Source organism: Macrobrachium rosenbergii, chromosome 8 (assembly GCF_040412425.1).
Source record: "Macrobrachium rosenbergii isolate ZJJX-2024 chromosome 8, ASM4041242v1, whole genome shotgun sequence".
NCBI classification, from domain to species: Eukaryota; Metazoa; Arthropoda; class Malacostraca; order Decapoda; family Palaemonidae; genus Macrobrachium; species Macrobrachium rosenbergii.
In genome coordinates, this window is record NC_089748.1 from 11,623,851 (window position 1) to 11,645,297 (window position 21,447).

Consider the following 21,447-nt stretch of genomic DNA (forward strand, 5'->3'; position numbering starts at 1 on the left):
ACTGTTACTGTACAATAAAGGAAATGTACGAATAGCAGAACGGGCGAAGCAAAAAAGGAAACGGTGTGCGCAAAAGGTTGGGAAGAGATTTGAGGTGCCTATCGTTAAAAATGAAAGATAAAATAAATTATGATATTTTTATTGGAAACAGGAACATTCAAAAGTTGAAATTATTATTCACAATATCTGCTTATGTTTCCCATAACTTTTCTTCTTTAAAAGATAAGCTTTTTGTTCACTGCGAGATTCGACCTTGCCATTCCTTTCTTACCTTCATAAACATTTTCTTTCATACCCAGGGTCGATATTAAATATTCATACACATACATATGCACGCGCGCTCTCTCGCTCTCTCCCACACACACATACACACATTAAATGTGTGCATGTTTATATGTATGCGCACAATATCTCTACGTTAAAAATAGTTCCTGTAGAATATTATTTGATCTTACAATTTAGCCGCAGCACACCAAATTTACCATCTTATGAATGAGCTCACCACTTTCTCCAATAAACCTCAATTGATTGTAAGGACCATTGCCAAACTCTATTAAAAATATCAATATATTACAATGATGGACAGAACGAAGGCCGATGGAACGACAGCCTAACGTCCTTAGGCCGATGAAACCAAGAGAAAGAAAGGGTTAGGAAATAGTGGGTCTCTCTCAGATCCTATATGTATTACATTCGGCACATCCTCACCAACGGATTAAATTAAGGCACATTAAGCAAAACAAATTTTTCGTAAAATTTTCAACAAACGAATAAGACAATGTTTACACTAATGCCTTAGGTATATAAACACGAAGCCTACTTCACAGTTCTCTTTCTTACAAGTGGAGACCAATTCGTTCTCAAGTTCAGACACAGCAATTTTTAGAAGACAGCAAATGGTCCTCGGTAAGCACAGATGCTGCGCCTCCACATATATACAACAGGACTGAATAAATTGCGAGGACCGCGAAAACTTTCCGCTCGGAGGGAGACGGGTCGCCCACGAAATACTGTTCCAATAAACGTCTTAGCTCTTTAGTGCAACGACAAATGCTTACTACCTCTTTACCACTAAAGTCCAACACGAACAGAAAGGCTGCGACATATATGAATGAACAGAGCATATGTATTGCATAAGGGCACGGAGAGCATTTTACGTAAATTGACAGAATACAATAAATATGGACAGAGAGGTTCGAACACAAAATATTCAGTACACTAACATTTATGCAGTATCAAATAACCTACTTAAATACTCAACCTATTTCTAATATTTACCAATTTCTCTTTGCAATTTCGCTATTCAGCCAAGTATTTATCCGATTCATATGCAATATTGATGTCTTCTGTGATGGTCTTTTCCAAACCCAATTTGTTGTGGTACAGTAAATGACGATCAAATATGCAACGTTCAAAAAAAGAAATAGCTCGGAAAAAATATGACCCAGTTACACATACATTACGGTAAGTTTAAAAAAAAATACTAATGAAAACTTTTCGAATGTAAACTGAAAAAAAAAAAAAAAAAAAAAAAACAAGAGAAAATACTGCGCTAAACCTAAAAATTTTACAAACGCTCACACGTTCAGTGAAAGACAATAATTTTGTTCAATAATTCACAACAGGGATGAAAACTACGTTATTTCCTTCCTTGATAATTATCTTCTAATTTGAGCACTGCCTTCTGTAAGAACCAGGTCAAAGGAAAAGAAAGTTCTATTAATAGTTTTCATTTTTCCATGTCTTTGTGAGGAGGAATAAATGAACTGGTAACTGAAGAATTATTGTGTAGTATAACCGAGAGAAAACAGTTAAAAGTTACAAGGGAACCTTTTAACACTCATCAATAAATGGCATGATACACTAGTAATTCCATTAGTTCCTTATTGTACTTTTAAAATAATTCTGGCATCTTGCTCATTTACGCGTAAGATGTCCATCTTGCACGTATATTTACACATATCTGAATAAATGTATCTATATGCACATAGGGGGAATGGAGGGGGAGAATATCGCACATCTACTTTCAGGTAATGGCTTCAAAACCCTCTTTCAGCTAGGCATCAATGATCTCATTCAGGTGAACTCTTCCTCCGGCCAATTACAAACTAATGATTTTATTCTTGGCAAGCTCTCTTTCTTTCAAGCATTTTCTTTTAACGAAGCTGCATTCAAACTCTTTTTCTGCTTATCTCGTTCTTAACGATGACGTAAATGGGTATTAGATTCCACTATTGGGCAAAATTGAATGGGAACTTTTTCTGAAAATATAAGACTAAAGGAAACTCTCATATCATTATACACACATACACACGCACGCACATATATATATACATATACACGTATACTGTATATTATATAAATATATATACATACATAATTATATAATATACATACATATTATATAAATATGTATATATATATATAAAATTGGTTACCGCAAATTCTTTATGAATGAATAAAACTGATTTAACTGGACACCTTTGGCTAAGCTATATGCACAAATCTGTACAAACTAAAGATCTTACAAACAAGAAATCACAGCCCAAAATTGGGGACGCACATCACATCCTTTACCAAGAAAGATCATGTTAATTTTAACACATCGTCTTATTTACATTATCATAATGACAAGATTCTCACAGAATATAAATAGCATTTAACTTGTCTCATAGGATTTCAATAAAAATGTTCGTAAGTAAAAGAAGAAAAAATCAAGAATTGAGACGAGGAACTGTATCATTACATTTTTTGTGTAAAGTCTGTATGACAGGTATCTATCTTTTCTATGCTTATGGCAGCAAGAATAGTAAATAAGAAAGAATACTGTTCAACCCAGACGGAACCCCCACACACATCCTCTAACTTATAAAAGACTGTAACAAAGTAAAAGTCAGATACTATATACCATGCCACAGATCTTGATTGTAGTGATCATGGAAAAGTGAAGCGGAGAGGGCTTTCCTACCTATGATGCAGAGGAAAAGAACTGCACTGCCCGAGTGTCCTGTTACACAAAAATGTGACGAGTGGTTGTTTGATGGGTTTTATGAGGACACCTATGACCTGGCAGGATTCTGTCTTCAAGCTCAGAAAGAGTAGTAGCTATAATAATACTTAAAAAGAGACATCGAGGCTACTTTGCAGAGAGAGAGAGAGAGAGAGAGAGAGAGAGAGAGAGAGAGAGAGAGAGAGAGAGAGAGAGAGAGAGAGAGAGAGAGAGAATCAAATGCAGGGTCAACAAGACATTTTTATTCACGCTACAGGGATGAAAATGAAAGAGGAAACAACAGCTCAAACAATACTGTTCCAAAATCGGATAGGCAGATAACGCCAAAATAAATCTTCACTTTGTGAAAGAGACAATAAAGGTGTGATAACTATACATATCCCATAATAATTTACAAGAATATGTATGAATTGGAGCAGTGTAATTTTTTAATAGCCTCTGGATTATTTAACTGGTTTCTCTCATGACACGAAAAAACAATTAAATTATCCAGATATTTTATCTGACAACAATTATTTTTCAATGTCTAACTAAATCATCACGAAAACTAAAATCTCTAGAAAGCTATCTAACGGGAGGAGAGAACAGCGTCAGTATGTGAACAATAGGTAAAAATAATTTTTCCTCCCATAAAGACTTCACTTACCTTCCTCGCTTCCCTGGATCGGCCAACAGACATCCCCCCAAAGCCCCGTCATCCCCAAAAAGCTCTGGATCTTTGCCCCCCTGGCCTACCACCCCTTCTTGGGGAGACACCTCTCCACCCAAGGATCAATTGACACTCCCAGTTACCCACACCTCGCCTTAATCTCTCTTTCTTCCCCCAGTGGATCTGCTCTGAATTCAAACAGACTCTCTCTCTCTCTCTCTCTCTCTCTCTCTCTCTCTCTCTCTCTCTCTCTCTCTCTCTCTCTCTCTCTCTCTCTCTCTCTCCACGATGACATTTATTTTTATATTTCCGGTCTGAAACATTTAAGTGGCTGAAGAGACTGACAAACACATTTATTTTGAAGAACTATGACAACAGGATTTCACATACAACTAATATCAGGTTGGCATATAAAAGACAACTTTAAACGTAAGGATACGCACAAATGTTTTCCTAACTTTTTGTTATCAAGAGAGTAGTAATTACAGGGACATGGGGTAAAATTCAAGCTATTTGCAGATGACACCCAATTTCATTACCATATAAACTGCACTGAAGATACAACTGAGAAACTATATGACGTTCTTGCGAGTGTTGAGAAATGGATGATTTTCAAGCTGTTAAAAAAGGAAAATAAAACTGAATTTATTAGGGTAGGAAGGACAAATAATTAAACAAACCATGGTGGTTTTCGGCTACATATAAATAGTAATGCAGTTCCGATCCCTGAGAAGTATGTGCTTTGGGTGTACTATTAGACTGTAATTTGTCTCATGGTGCTCAAATCAAAATCGCTGTAAGGGTTACCGGACATCACCTTGGAAATACTGCTTTTATTAAAATATCTTGATGAGTGTTATGTACATACACACACACATATATATATATATATTATATATATATACATATATATACATAATTATGATTAACTGCATCCTAAACAGAGTGTACTATTGCCACTCTGTCATAATCTGCTAAGGTGTAACTGGAAGCTGGAAAATATATTAAATCATGAGGCAAAGTAAATAAAAGTGTTGCGCCAAGCGGCAGCATTACCCCTGTATTGAGTTGCACTGGGTCCCTATGAAAGCTAGAATAATAATATTTAAAATGAGTAATGACTCACCGAGCTATCAAGACTGGATGTCCAAAATAGCTGAACGACTTGCTGCGTATAATACATCCAACGGATGGCGTCAACACAAAAACAGCTATAAATGGTCTCAATTTAGTCGAGCCAAGATGCAATTCGAACGTTGGTTTTAGAGCTTTTGAATGTGCTGCTCCATGAATGTACAGAAATATCTCACTTGATATCGGAAGGACTCAAAATATCTAGCCGTATTAGAAAAAATTAAGGACTCCTTTTTTTATAAGTGCTATGACAGTGTGAATTTGACAATTAATATGGAGTACACTGTATAAAATCTCAGAATGTTTCTGCATTATTATTTACATGATGAGTTGAGTTTGCGGACTGAGACCCTAGAAAAAAACAGTAAACAGTGGAGTTTACTTTTCTTCAAGTGAGTAAGACGAACCAAGAAAACTTGTTTACTCTCAAGTTCGCATGTTACATACATTATGTGCGGGAATGCGAAGCATGATTTTTACAGTAATAAGAAGCTTTGAAGAGCGGTGCCTAAAAGAGAATATATATGGCAATGCTAACATGTTACATTAGGTCTCAATATGAAAAGTAACATCGATATTTAGCGTTACACCCAAAAATGGAGTCTCCCCTATCTCGTCTGTCATGTTATTAGGTATTACACCTTAATAGGAACAGTACACGTAATGTTTTTAATGGCCATTCCTTTATTACCTGCAAAGTTTATTTGCCTTTTTCTGTTTGTTTTATTTCAAGACTCGCCCTAATCAATATGAATAATAAATGACCCAAAGTATAACGAGAATAATACAGAAAACCGTGAACACTAAATATTCATCCCATGTTATATATTCTTTTTGAGTCAACCGTTTTCCTTCATACTGCTGTAATAATTCTATTAATTTGTTACTAAGATCTCGCCTCTCGAGATCGACAGGTTCTTTACAGAAAGCAAGCAATTGGGCTGAAATGACTGACGAGAGGTGACAAAGGAGGGAGGAGCAAAACAAAACCAGAAAGTTACCTTAAAATCAATTTATTTACAATATTTACAGTGAGTCAGGTTCAGTTTAGAATAAACAAAATGAACATTACTACAAATGAATTAAACTCTTAGCAGCAGCAATAATCAAAATAAAAAGGTAAAAAAAGGCAGTGAACATTTAACACAGACATTCCTTAAAGACCAGCAAATCATAAACATACAAAATCATAAATATGAACAGGCAGCAAAGCAATAAATATCAGCAGACGAACTCAATAGGGCCGTCGAAACAGCCCCAAGCTGCTTAACAGGAACACTGCAGGACAACTCCAACAGAGTCGAAACGACAACCATCTCGTCCTCAAGCACAGTGCTGACGTACTCCTCCAGTACCGACGACCACGACAGAGCCGACACGGCAACCATCTCGTCCTCCAAGAAACGTACTGACGTCCTCCTCCAATTACGACGACCATGACAGAGCCGACACGGCAACCATCTCGTCCTCAAGAAACTCTCCCTCCTCTGACTGCCGGGACCCATCTCGACCTCAAGAAACTCTCCGGTACCTGAATACCTGCTGCTGCTGCTACTCCAGCTAGTTTGCTGCTACCCTCAACCTGACTCGTTGTTGCTATGAACCTGACTGGTTGCTGTTACGAACCTGACTGACGAAGTCTGACGCCATTCAACAGACGTCACTCGTCAGTAAGGAACAAAAACAAAGGCAAAACGATTGTTCCAATCGGCAAACGATTATCCATCCATGCTAAATAGGAACTGGGAGGCCTTGTTCCAATATGCCGAGGGATATATACTATTCTCTAAAATATAGTTTATTACGTTGCCGGATTTGATATTGAATATTTTGTAAAAATAACCTCTGTAGGGCAATGAAAGTCTTCTCACAAGTATTTTTGATGTGATTGTCAGTTCAAAGTTATAGTAAAGTACTTACTGTGGGCATTTGCGGGTACGGATTTTATTAGTATATGTGTTTAGCGTTCTCGTTGCAACACTGGAGTTGTGTTCGGTCAAACCTGTCTGGTTTTTCGTGGTTTGTTATTGACTATTTTTCTATTGTCTTATTATGCGTTTACGTATTTCAGTTACGGGGTTCTGGAAACCAAGTGTTGATTGCTACAGGAAGTCTTTCAAATGTATACTAGTGCATTTTTCGACGTATCAAGTACTTTCAACCTCTTTCAAGTACTTTCAACCTCTTACATTAACCAGACATGCTTATGTTAATCTTACATTTAAATCTCAGGCCATATATATATTTTCAACCAACATTTTCTCTCTTTCTCTGGTGGATGGTAGCATGATTACAGACAATTATTAGATTATTTTTATGCAAATGATTTATGGAAAATGTGATTCGTTATCGCTGTAATCACCTACTTATTAAATATTCTCTTTTCATTATGGTCACTACGGACTTGTGGAATGCCTCCCACTCACTGTTAAGAAATGAAACCGAACCATCGGTGTTACCCAGTTTCTCTTTTTGTACATGTGAAAAATGGCGGGAACACGAAGCAGCAGCCAAAGTTTAAGCTTTAACTGTAGATAAAAGATGAGTCCATGTGATGAACTTCATCATCATCCATGCCATAAATCTACACAAAGGCTCATCAGCCTTGCGTCAGTCCCTGTACAAACATGTGCTACCCACAGCGCTATCTTGTGCTGGTTGTCTTGCTTCCCGGGTGTCAGCATTTCTGCCAGCACATCAACCCAATCAGTTTTATAGCTCCATCATCCTCTTCCTCTCAAGGCTTTCACCAGCCTATTCCGCATTCTCTTCACGTGACCACATCACTTCAAACCGCTCTGTAATTCATCCTTTCACCTACAGTTACCTTTTCAGCACATTGAGGCCCTTGTTACTTCACATATAATGCAAAGACAATTCACTAACAACATTAATCCTTTTTCATTCTCGGTCAACAGCCACATTTAAATATCATAAAGGAACTTCAGCTCATGAAGTCCTACATGATTTACAATTTTGATTCCTTACATAACATTATCTTTAAAATATTTTGCCACCTTTAAAGGTTAACTATTTCCAGTTCTGTACCACCCATACTGACATTCATTACTTCATCTTCGTAAATTCTGTTGAATGTGTAACTACAATCAACTTGAAATTCTTACGAGAGCCTTGCAGGTCTTCCATAAGGTAATGGCTTCTCTTCTCTATCACCAATAAACATCGTCACTCGTGAATATCTACAAATCCACAATCCATCCAAGGTACTTTTACTTTCTCATCTTATCCACTGTACCTAGGCGTCTTGTTTATTCCATGACTTGTGTCACCAGTCCTTCCGTAACATATCAAATACCATAAAAACGTAATTCATCTTTGTTTGACACCTACTTTTATTTCAAAATAGTCTCAAATCACTCCTCTTTGGCCAATATACGGTTCATACCCATTTATCGATTCTCTCGTACTTCTTTACCTGTTTATATAATGACTGCCAGAGGACCAGACCGTCGTCTGTTTTCTGGCTTTCCTACTTGCATTCACCTTGTTATATCATTCGTAATGTTATGATCAACGCCAGTCATTATCCTTCTTATCCATTCCGTTGAAAATTTTTCCTTCGTTTCGATATACCTTCACCTCACGGTTAACCATTCATTCAAACTCTCATCTCTATACCACAGCATCTCGTAATCCTATAAATTCCTGACTTGCATCTTTTCTTGCATTTTAAAAATCGTTCTGTCATCTTTATCATTCGTTTCCCCAACCATTCTAAGATTTCCAACTTTTTCCATCATTCAGTTCTCGCTTTCATCCGTCACCTATATTCAGCAACATTTCAAAATGCGCCCCTTCGACACAAAATTGCACTCTTAGTATTTACATATTTTTTCAGGATCCATTATCTTATTAACCTATTTACGAAATACTACATGAAAACAAAACAGTTGCACACAAATTCACAAATATGACAGAGAGAGAGAGAGAGAGAGAGAGAGAGAGAGAGAGAGAGAGAGAGAGAGAGAGAGAATAACAAAATAGAATACTTTCATACAATGGCCTCATACTGAAGAACTCTCCTGATATTCAACACGAATGCTTCCTAACGTCTTATTATTAGTAATTTATCTGTGCACGATAAACGTTGCAAGTAACTCTCAGTATTACTTATGACTTGCAAACTAATGCATCTTTGTCATTCACTGCGTGAGGTCAAAGAAATCTATCAGTACTAGCTTTTGTTCCCTACGGCGCACAGGGGAATACTATGCAGAATATAATATATGCATGTGGATACTATGTGTTTTTATACGCTTATATACATTATATGTATGTATATATATATATATATATATATATATATATATATATATATATATATATATATATATATATATATATATATATATATATATATATATATATATATATATATAAATGTGTGTGTTGCAGGGGTATTCATTGTCTAGGTTCTACTCATACCAGAGTACGTGACTGCAGTGCATGCTTAACAATAAATACCCGCCCGACACTTCCCGAGCGTTATGCTAAGGATTAACGATTCAATTCATATCTTGAGCAGACATCCACCCATACGGCGATACTGCTCCACGAAACGGGAAACGGAATAGGTGAGAAGGACGTGAGAAAACTCCTCGAGTGAGCACACATGCACCAGTGAAGAGGAAGCCGACAACAAACTAAGAGACACGTCGCGTTTTTTAAAATTCATAGACGTCAGCGCACCTCGGAGTTTTTGGAAAGGAAATCCAATAGTCAGGAAAAAAAAAATCACGTGGACGCCGTCAGGAATTCAATCTGAAAATCTGCAAAGCATTCAAATCTAGGCTCGCAGGGAAATTAAAAAAAAAAAAGGAAAAGAAATTTGCAAAAGATATTTAAATGCTAAGTCTTCTCTACCTTGAAGCCTTCAACCATATTCTTTCGGAAGGTTATTGTACAGAAAAAATATTTCATGTATCTTTAAATGGATTCAGGTGAGGTTTATACACTAAGGGCGAAAAAAGGAAAGATTGAGTTCCGCATACAAGAAAACAAAATACATATGCAAACGTTGGATAAGAATTAATATATAATTAATCATGTAATGCTTTACTGGTAAAAATAATGCACACCACCTCATAACTATCATTTCAGTAACAAATATAAAACACTCAAAGAACAAAAGAAATATAAAATTCCTGTTATTTTATCGTGAGAAAACAAAATTCCAGTTCGTAATACAATGAAACCAACACCAGGAACCTCTCTCTCTCTCTCTCTCTCTCTCTCTCTCTCTCTCTCTCTCTCTCTCTCTCTCTCTCTCTCTCATTTTAATTTTGCATATTACATTTTTAAAGGGTCCTAATTGTTTCATAGCGTCCTTATATCGTGTGAGAGAGAGAGAGAGAGAGAGAGAGAGAGAGAGAGAGAGAGAGAGAGAGAGAAGAATATGACTCCGGATCTGTATGGAAATGGCATAGTAATCTACCAAAAGACACTGTTTCGGTGACCTGGATCTAATGACAATATTGAAAATTTACAACACTGTAAAATACACGATTATAAACATTTCTTGTTCTTGCAAAAAAATCCTTTTATAAAATACTGTAGCTTACTAGCAATCGTAAAAATCTGATAAATAAATTGGAACATTACGTGGATTCTCTCTAATATCACAACAATTAGTAAGAGCTTACGACTGGCATGAAATCCTCAATGTGTAATTAACCAGGTTGGGAGGAGGAGGAGGAGGAGGAGGAGGAGGAGGAGGAGGAGGAGGAGGAGGAGGAGGAGGAGGAGGAGGAGGAGGAGGAGGAGAGGCACAAAAGCGGACCTAAAATCTTGAGTCCAAATGTGTTTTCAATATCGTTTTGCAAGAATTAAGTCTTTTCCGTGACGTCAATCGGCAAATTGCGACAGACTCGAAAAGCACCATAACAACTGCCTCGTGCATATCGAAGAACAAAAGGTTAGAGCAAGCTTTTGTTAACTGAAATTATTACAGAGCCCAAATACAATTAGCTAATACCGATTTCAGCTAGCTTTCCAAAAGCGAAAAACTGCTCAAATTTTTATTTGGAAAAACTGCTCAAATTTGTAAGAGAGAGAGAGAGAGAGAGAGAGAGAGAGAGAGAGAGAGAGAGAGACGGGGCGGGGGAATGTGTATCTGCATACAATTAATAACCAAGTGGTTAATATAATATATATAACAGCTTTTATAAATATTCTGCTGTTCGCCCTCTCTGCATTATTTAGTAAGAAAATCATTCTAACAAAGACAGGAAGGCGTCTCTGTCGAAGCTAACAGAGTGAGGGCAGGGAGGCAGGCTGTGTGTTTTCAAAAAAAAAAAAGTAACGTCTTTTAATAGAGGATAGTTTAGCATTAGGGGCCTAATCCACAGGGAGGGTTTTACCAAATCGCCTCTATTGAAGGTGGTCTTAAGCTTGCTTTTCCCTGTTCTATGCATTCGACGGTGTTTTGTCAAATTTTCAGACGGCCGGAGGCTACCTACATGCGTTACTGATGAGACACAGCGCCCTGACCTGACCCACGAAAGCCAGTAGAGAGAGACTGACTTTTGGACGGAGAGCACATGTCGTGCTCAAGCAAAACTTTGTCCTTTGTTCCTCCTCCTGTCTTGTTTTACTAGTGAATCGACAATAACCATGTCTTTTTCAAGAATCCATATCGTCAGTTGCAGCTCGCAAGCAAACCACATAAACAGTAAGTCTGAAAATGACAAGTATCTGCTGTCTGCTAGTATTCTTCCACTGTACTTCAACCTTTTCCATTGTTCCCCCTTCAGCCACCATTTACAAGAGAACCTGGTATAATCATATTCTCTTATGAAGTCTAATGTATAAATAATTAATATTGCCTACTGAAATTGCATAAGCTATACCCGTGAAGTAAGTAAGAATTAGGAAAAGTTAAGTGAAAGGTACAAGCAAACCTTGAATCCTAGTCCATTGTTTGGAAGAGAAATAATCTTCCTAGTACTAAAACCGCACACGATATATACAAGTACAGACATTCGTTGCGTTATATTTTCTTACGGAGCAGGGAAAATTGACTGTGTCCGACGTTGACGAAAGTTCATGTAATTTCCTCGCTATCACCGCACATTCTTTCTTTGTTGGGACTAAGTGGGAAATAAAGGGGTTTGATGTAATTCATTTGTTACAGAGTAATCCATTATCCCATACATAGTTTTCGACTGGCGACCTAATCCAATCAAGTAATTGTCTGTCTTTTGAGGGTAACTTCAGCTTCAATTGACAGTTTACGTGTGCCTTCGGCGAAGCAGGGCTACATAAAATACAGTAATCCATTAAAAAAACTCATCTGCCAAAGCCCACGTGTAACATAGCCTATAGGTCAAACCTATTACAACGCCATACAAAACACATAAAAGCTTAAAACAAATACCAATAAACTTCAAAAATTGTTTTCCACTTTAGAACCAATAAAGAAATATGAAAAGCAGGCAATTTCACCTGGTGGGTTTTTACAGAAGCCATAAAAGCATTTTCTCAAACAGCAGATATAAATCTCTTCCGAACGCTTGAACCTGATATTTTCCATCTATTCCTCGTGTCAGTCTGGCACATGCAGTGTGGAAAAGGAGGAAGGAAAGAAAAACAGATTTCAACATCTCCCATTTAACACCGACGTTACGCAGTCTCATCGAACTCAAATGTCAGAACATTGCATAGTGAAAACTTTCTTCAAATCATAAGCACTTTGTTAATGGGAACAATAATAAAAGCGACCAGCAGTAACTGTAAGGATAATAGGGTTTTAAAAGTTAATCAGCAAAGGGCTTATAGCATACAGAGAAGAATGAAACGCCCTCTTAACTTCCCTTTTCCAAGAACTCATTATCCTTATAGGACTTGGCAGAGACTTAAATTTATATATCACAGTTTCTGAGATCTAGAGACTAAATACTGAAAAGCTGCTACTCGTTTAACTGGCCTTTGAAGTATGTGGGAGAGGGGTGATAATAATAATCACAGTAGCCTTAAATGGACCAGTGGCCTGAAAAACTGATCAAAGTAAAAAATATTTACAGAAGTTCTATAAAAAAAATTAGAGTAATTAAAATATTAAACTTAAAACTGATTTGTGATCTTGAAAAGTGGGTCGTAGTGAAAACAAATATTAGGGAAAATAATTAACCAAGTTGGCCAGTGAATTTTAAAAATAGGTCAAGGTCAAAACATACCTTAATCTCCATGTATCATCTTGAATACCATAGACTTGTGACTTAAATCCTTTATAGTTCCCGAGATCTAGACAACTATTCTAAATGCTCCATTCAAATTGACCAGTGCCCTTGAAAAATAAGTCAGCGGCAAAAATATCTGGAGAATATGATCACCAACTCCCAAAGTACCTCCGACGAGCGTCATGGTATCAGAGAAAATAGCAGGGTGAACGAGAACAACACTAATAAAATTAAAAATATTGTGATTCGAGGTAGCCCTTATGGTAATAGATCATTTTATAAAACGTTTCAAAGACAAGAACCATAAAGGAAGACAAAGAGGATGTGCATTACTGGGGTGTTTAGGAAACGATAACATAATGTGCCATAAAAGCTTTAGCCTAAGAAGTCATATTGTTTTACAAATGACTATTAAAACAAAATTATGAGTATTTAACCGAAAATACTGATATGATTAACAGATCATTTTCACCAGGACGTTGCGGTGCTGCACAGCCGCATTAAAAGTGGACAACTGTACCATTAGATTATTACAGTGTATTCTAGTTTCATACCTCAGTTGCTTTATCTGTTTTATATTTAAATTATAAATACACGTTTACAACTTAATCCTTCAAAAAAACCCACTGAAGATCCTCCTGAATTTCAAATCCCCCTCCATTACTAAAATGTAAACTGGAAAGCCAATACGGAGTTATACAGTGCAAATTGGTAATTAAAAGAAATAACATTTGAATCTATTAAACAAATATGTGAATGAGAAACTGGGTGAACTAATAAAATACTTAAACGCTTACAAGGAGGGAATCTGAAAACCAAATGAAACCCAATTAATTCCAACGTAGTCACACAAGGAGCAAAAACTGCGTAACGTAGCCCACGGACACAACCTTATTACTATGGGTTTGTTGTACCCGAAGGACTCGAAAAAACCATTACTTTCCTTCGCCTCCGCCTTACTCCCTCTTTATGGGTTTTCTTTTATGGGGTCTAAATGCCTCATTCGTAACTCTCATTAATTTTCATTCTTCTCGGAAGGTTGCACGTCCTAATGTTTGCCACTAATTCCCACGGCATAAAATATCCATTTGGGGGGATAAATTGTTGCAAGTTTGTAGGTATGTTAAACTATAATGTGTAAATGTACCGTATGACAAGTATAATTTACGGGCAAAGTACAAAACTCACAATCAATTTGGTGAAAAAATGTGAAAAACATAACGGGTAAGGAGGTTAACACTATGGCAATTATTGCGTCTGTTAGATACCTGAAAATCATAACATAATTATGCCCAACAACTTCTATCACAAAATATGTGCTCACAACTAACCGGTATTATTTCAAGGCGACTATTTGAATTCGCGGTAACTCTCTCTGACAATAACTTGCACATGTACACATATGCAGTACATATTAAACATAAATCTAGCCATTTTTATCACACATGCGAGACTTTTTTGTGTTTACATATTAAGCAACATGATTCGTTTAACATCTAAGCCGCCATACCTTAAGAATAACTTGCACCCAGGGTAGTTATAAGTGTCTGTATGAATCCTGGCCAGCGCAGGAGCACGTATCAAATATGATTCAACAGCCGCGTAGTCGAAGCCACTGTCTATCGCTGTTTCTAAACCAGGACATGGTTCACATCCTGGCCGGCGTAGAAGCACTAAATTATAATTCCCCTCGGGTGTAAGTTATTCGCAAGGTATAGTTAATTCGATATTAAACGATATTTGTGGCTTAATATCTGCGAATATATCTAGTGAGTTATCGTCTCTCTCTCTCCCTCTCTCGTAAACCAAGGCACTCTGTGCGTCATCCCCTCGCCGTCGACTGAAGAAAGTTAAGAAGACAAAGGAATCTTTAACATAATTTCCGAGAAAGTTTACTAACTTCAGTTGCATATGTTGGCAGGTTCGAGGATATTAAAGGGGGTATGAGCGTCCTCAATCCTCACCCACACATAGATTGAACACCTTTTTTCTTCTTTTAGCTACAAACTGGGTTTTAGAAATGAACAATCCTGCAGAAGTATATACGCCAAGGCCAAGAGAAAGAGAAGATCTGCTTACTTACCCAAAAATCCCCCATGTAGGCGGAGCTTTGTCTACTTCCTTATTGCGTCGGCAGGTGAACTGCCGTAAAGAAAACGAAAAAAAAGGGTATAATTGGGGGGAAACTACTATCACCATCATAATATCATTGTGTGTGTGTGTGTGTGTTTCTTTATTCATATCACACTACAATTTCGTTTCTACTAATCTAACGCCAGTAAAAAGGATGTAATTTTTGCATCGTACTGATTTTAGTGAATGAGGAGTTTCATGAATTTTGAATTATGTTACTTATCATAATATAAAGTGACGCACCATTTTCATTTACATACCTATTTTTGAGATAGGTTCCAAAATAGGATTTTCCTTGTGTTTCTTAGAATTGGAACAGTCGTTTATGAAGATTGCATAAGTGTTACCTGTTACCCTATTTTAAGGCATTTAATTACTGGGTTTCTGTTTTGGCCTCATTCATATTCAGTTAAGAAATTAATTTTCTTTAGTCTTTCACAGATTTGTATCTCTATTTTGCAGCATCTGCAAACTGTCATAACTAAGGAATAGCTCTTTTTTTTATGGCAACAAACCCAAAATTTTGGTGATATATGTTTATCAAAGGAACTATACCATATATCATCACTTATACTATATAATCTGAATATACTTGTTGCTTATGAATTTGAATGATTTTGCATAAGTATATGAAAATGAAAATGAATATGTTGTTTCATCTAAACACTTTCCCAAGTGATAATGTTTCATTTGATTGATTTGATATATATATATATATATATATATATATATATATATATATATATATATATATATATATATATATATATATATATATATATATATATATATATATATATATGAATCACGGTGATGTGATAAAAAGTCATAATATGGCTGCGTGCGACAAACGCACTACACGGTCAACATGGCAGAGGTGGGTGGATATCGTCTCTAAATACAAACACCTGAGTTCGACGGGGATTTGTAGATGGGAGCCGATATCCACTTATACCTCACTTGCTGGCCGTGTGGATTAAGGCGTCCACTGTAGTCCTGAGTTCTTGTTCTTCGTTGGTTCGAGCCCACGGGACGACGAACTTATTATCAACTAAAAAATTCCCGTTTGGTAACATATATGAAAATATATTATTTCTGAGGTAGAGCAAATTGGATATTAAAGGACGTTTGTAGCTTACTGATTGTATATGAATCACAGTGATGTGATAAAAAGTCATATATATTATATATATATATATATATATATATATATATATATATATATATATATATATATATATATATATATATATATAATTTCGTTACTGCCTATTCTGCCTATTATGATCTCGTCTCTCGAGATCAACAGGTTCTTAAAAGAAAACACGCAATTGGGCTGAAATGACTGACGAGAGGTGACAAACAAAGGAGGAAGGAGCAGAACAAATACAAAAAAGGTGACCTTAAACTAGTTTATTTACAGTAAGTATATACATATTTATAAGTGAGTTACAAGTTCTGGGTGGCAAAAACACAAAATGATCAACTAACAATAATAATATGTAAAACCAGTCAAAGAATCAATAAACAAATCCACACTGCAATAACAAGGCCATGAAAAATCATAAAATCATACACATACAAATAGAATAAACAATAATGACAAAATAGGCAGCATAACGACAATAAGAATCTGTAAATGGAAACAAAAAAATAGGCAGCATAATACATAATTAAAATTAACACTGAAGCAGCACAATGATATATAGAGCAAAACGGGAACACCTCCTCAAACAATGAGGACCACAGTCCAATGCCGGACGATCAAGACAGAGCCGATACGACAACCACCTCGTTCTTGGAAACAATATGGACATCCTCCTCGAATGCTGGACGACCAAGACAGAGTTGATACAACAACCATCTCGTCTTCAGATACAGTATGGAGGTCCTCCTCGAACACTGGACGATCAAGACAGAGTTGATACAACAACCATCTCGTCCTCAGATACTCTCTGCTGCTCTGCTGCCAAGACTCTGCCTCTCTGCCGCTCTGAACCTGACTGGTCGCTCTGCCCTCCAGAACCTGAGTGACAAAGTCTGATGCCATTCAACAGACGTCAACTCGCCAGCAAGAAAAACAAACAAAAACAAAGGAGGCAACAACTCACCATGGGAACAATCGGCAAACGATTGTCCCTAACACTGCCTTAATGGACCAACAGAGGAGACCAACCAGTAACAAAATGAAGGGGAAAATGGATAACTCACCTTGATATTACCATTAGTTAATCAGGGATTGGAAGGTCGGCATGGGAAATGAGTATCAAGTTACGTTAAATTGAATTTATTTACAGAAGAAGCAATCAAGAAGGTAATCTGCAAGGCTGATGATACAGCGAGTAAACACAAATAATGGAAAAAATGCAAATTGGCAATGCATAGAAAATCTCTGCACATGACGAGGTAAATTCGTCTTGAATGGTCAGGCTCTCTTGTGTGCAATGAAAAGGGGGAACAGACTAGTGTCCAGGACTGCGGACCAGGGAATTCTTGCATTTATTGGAACTGGCAGTACTTTTAAGATGATCTGAGTTCACAAGGCTGGGTCGACTGAGCAGAGTAGTAGCAAGGACCCTGGAAGAAAATCCAGGATTAGCATTCCACACAAAGGAGTTTCTCTCATACTAAACTAAACAATGCACCATGGAGGAGTGATTAATTAAATTTAATTAGCCCGTGGTAACACTATGGAGGGAGTAACCTACTGCTGATCACTGAATTGAATTAAATTTAGTTTAGGGCAAGCCATGGGGTGAATTTTGGGCTGCTTTGTCGGTAGATTGACTTAACAAAAGGGATGTGGTTAGGAGCCTGAAAAGTGAAAATTTGGGAAAAATAAAAACAGAGAAATTCACTGAGAGAAACAGGGCTGGCTAGAGGACTAATTGCTTCTCACGTACTTTAGGCCTGTGGATGTTCGCACTCAACATGCAGGACTTGCTGTCTGATGCTTCTTAACCTTCTCCAGGAGAAAAAGGGTTGAAGAGGAGTACGACTTTACGTGTCGCTGGCTGGGTTCCAAGTGCGAGCTTTTTTTCCAGAGGCGAGACACTTCCCGGGTTGTTTGCTTCCGTCGGCGGAGGTCAGTCATCATGCAAATTAGTTACACAGCCAGCAAAAAGGGTGTAGGAAAATAGGTCTTATGGTTAGGTACTTAAAGGTTAAGCTCCTAGTCTGCCTCACAGCCTGGATTCAGCCCTATACATTGACAGATGGGCATCAGATCAGGTACTCATTTATAAAATTTAAAACAGAATGGGAAAAGGACGGAAAACTGCCTATGATGTACCTGATCTAAGAAAAACAGAACAGGCATGCAAGTATATAGAAAACCCACCTTCGCTGTCTCCTACATTCATTTCTTAAGCTACTACTGAACACAGAGGTCCCACTGTGATTTCAACAACAAAATAAAGCATACGATGAAAACATCCAAAAGGCCACCGAGGGGGGCGAGACAGGGGTACTATTGTCCAAAAGATCCCCAGGTCAGGTGATGTGAAAGATTTTCAAACTACCTGGATTCAAAACAGGACCCATCTAAGATGACCTTGCCTTCCTGCCAATAAATCTAAACTAATGAGGCCAAAAACCACTAGGGAATTAACCTCCTTCTAAGAATCGCCACCTGTTCAGAAACCTTCATGTTTTTGTATATATACCATTGTAACTGTCTGTCCATAACCAGGGAGGAATGAAATATATGGTTTCAACGTAGTATATTTTCATATATATATGTAGTATATAAAATATATATATATATATATATATATATATATATATATATATATATATATATATATATATATATATATATATATATATATATATATATATATATATATATATATATATATATATATATATATATATATATATATATATATATATATATATATATATATATATATATATATATATATATATATATATATATATATATATATATATATATATATATATATATATATATATATATATATATATATATATATATATATATATATATATATATATATATATATATATATATATATATATATATATATATATATATATATATATATATATATATATATATATATATATATATATATATATATATATCTATATATATATATATATATATATATATATATATATATATATATATATATATATATATATATATATATATATATATATATATATATATATATATATATATATATATATATATATATATATATATATATATATCGTTGTTTTCCAGAGGCGAGATACTTCCCGGATTGTTTGCTTCCGTCGGCAGAGGTCAGTCATCCTGCAAATTAGTTACACAGCCAGCAAAAAGGGGTAGGAAAATAGGTCTTATGGTTAGGTACTTAAAGGTTAAGCTCCTAGTCTACCTCACAGCCTGGATTCAGCCCTATACACTAACGGAAGGGCATCAACTACTGAACACGTGCTATTGTCCTACCCCCGGTCAGGTGATGTGAGGTTTTCTTCTACCTGGGTCCAGAACAGGGCGCTAAACTTGCCTTCCCACCAATAAATCTATGTTCAGAAATTCGATTTATTATCTGGCTTGGAATGAAAACACACACACACACACACACACACACACACACACACACACACACATATATATATATATATATATATATATATATATATATATATATATATATATATATATATATATATATATATATATATATATATATATATATATATATTATTTTGGAGGTAGGCCACTAATAAAAGTTAAACAAGCCACTTCTAGCTCTCATCGGAATATTAACAGCTGACCACTATATTAGAAGTGTGCATGAATTTTTTTTATTTGCAACCATCAATGCAGCACACATGTGGCATTACGCAGTGCTGTATATACTCAACAATTATTGAGGAATTCTCAAATCTACCTTAGTTCACACGTGCATCTTAAAGAAAACAGAATGTTTACTTTAATATTACCCCATGACAGACAGGTTAGCACTCAAAGGGTTTCCCACCAAGGACCTTGAGCAGGTACCTCTAAGATACTTCATCGCCTATATAGTTACCCCAGATGGCCTTGGCATATGCTACAATTCTTGGGTATCGTATACATTCCTCTTCCTGCACATGCTACAATTCTTGGGTATTGTATACAGTCCTCTTTCTGCACATGCTACAATTCTTGGGTATTGTATACAGTCCTTTTCCTGCATATGCTAGAATTCTTGGGTATCGTATACAGTCCTCTTTCTGCATATGCTACAACTCTTGGGTATCGTATACAGCCCTCTTTCTGCATATGCTACAATTCTTGGGTATCATATACAGTCCTCTCCCTGCATATGCTACAATTCTTGGGTATTGTATACAGTTTGCATATTCTACAACTCTTGGGTATCATATACAGTCCTCTTTCTGCATGTGCTACAATTCTTGGGTATTGTATACAGTCCTCTTTCTGCATGTGCTACAACTCTTGGGTATCGTACACAGCCCTCTTTCTGCATATGCTACAATTCTTGGGTATTGTATACAGTCCTCTTCCTGCATATGCTACAATTCTTGGGTATTGTATACAGTCCTCTTTCTGCATATGCTACAACTCTTGGGCGTCGTATACGGTCCTCTTCCTGCATATGCTACATTCCTTGGGTATTGTATACAGTCCTCTTTCTGCATACGCTACAATTCTTGGGTATCGCATACAGTCCTCTTTCTGCATATGCTACAACTCTTGGGTATCGTATTCAGTCCTCTTTCTGCATATGCTACAATTCTTGGGTATCGTATACAGTCCTCTTTCTGCATAAGCTACAATTCTTGGGTATCGTATAGAGTCCTCTTCCTGCATATGCTACAATTCTTCGGTACCACTGAAAAGCTGCCTTTATTCCCTTCTGATAGACGGAAATCTTCCGGCCCAGGTGCACTAAGCATCACCTCAAAATATTTTTACTGCAAAGATATAAGTAATTCTATCATTTGTTTGCTAGACTATGGTGTACTTGTTAAATCACTTATTTATTCTCTTTTGTTTCCTTGCAGGGATACAAGCTGCCTTTTAGGAACGTTTGTTCCTTCATCCGTGCCCTCATCTGTCTAAAACTGTAACACTTTATTAATACCTTGTTTCAAGTTAGTTAAACCTATACTTGATCTAATACCGGAACATAACAATAAAATGATAATTACAGATATTTGCATTTAAATCTGAGACCTCAGGAAAAACGAATCAAGTATGAGCAGCCAACATGGGTGGTTCCGATATTTTCTCAGCCTATCAATTTTCAGGTTTATTCTAATCTGTTTTTCTTGTGTTTTTGATGAAAATTTTTTAA

General features: G+C 36.3%; 2 protein-coding genes across 2 annotated transcripts in view; one reads left to right on the forward strand and one right to left on the reverse strand.

Annotated features, from left to right (window-relative positions):
• LOC136840602 (E3 ubiquitin-protein ligase ZNRF3-like) overlaps window positions 1-21,447 on the reverse strand; it is a 714,205-nt gene that overhangs the window by 584,905 nt on the left and 107,853 nt on the right. The gene's annotated exons all lie outside the window — the stretch shown is intronic.
• Tusp (WD40 superfamily protein Tusp) overlaps window positions 1-21,447 on the forward strand; it is a 512,358-nt gene that overhangs the window by 368,736 nt on the left and 122,175 nt on the right.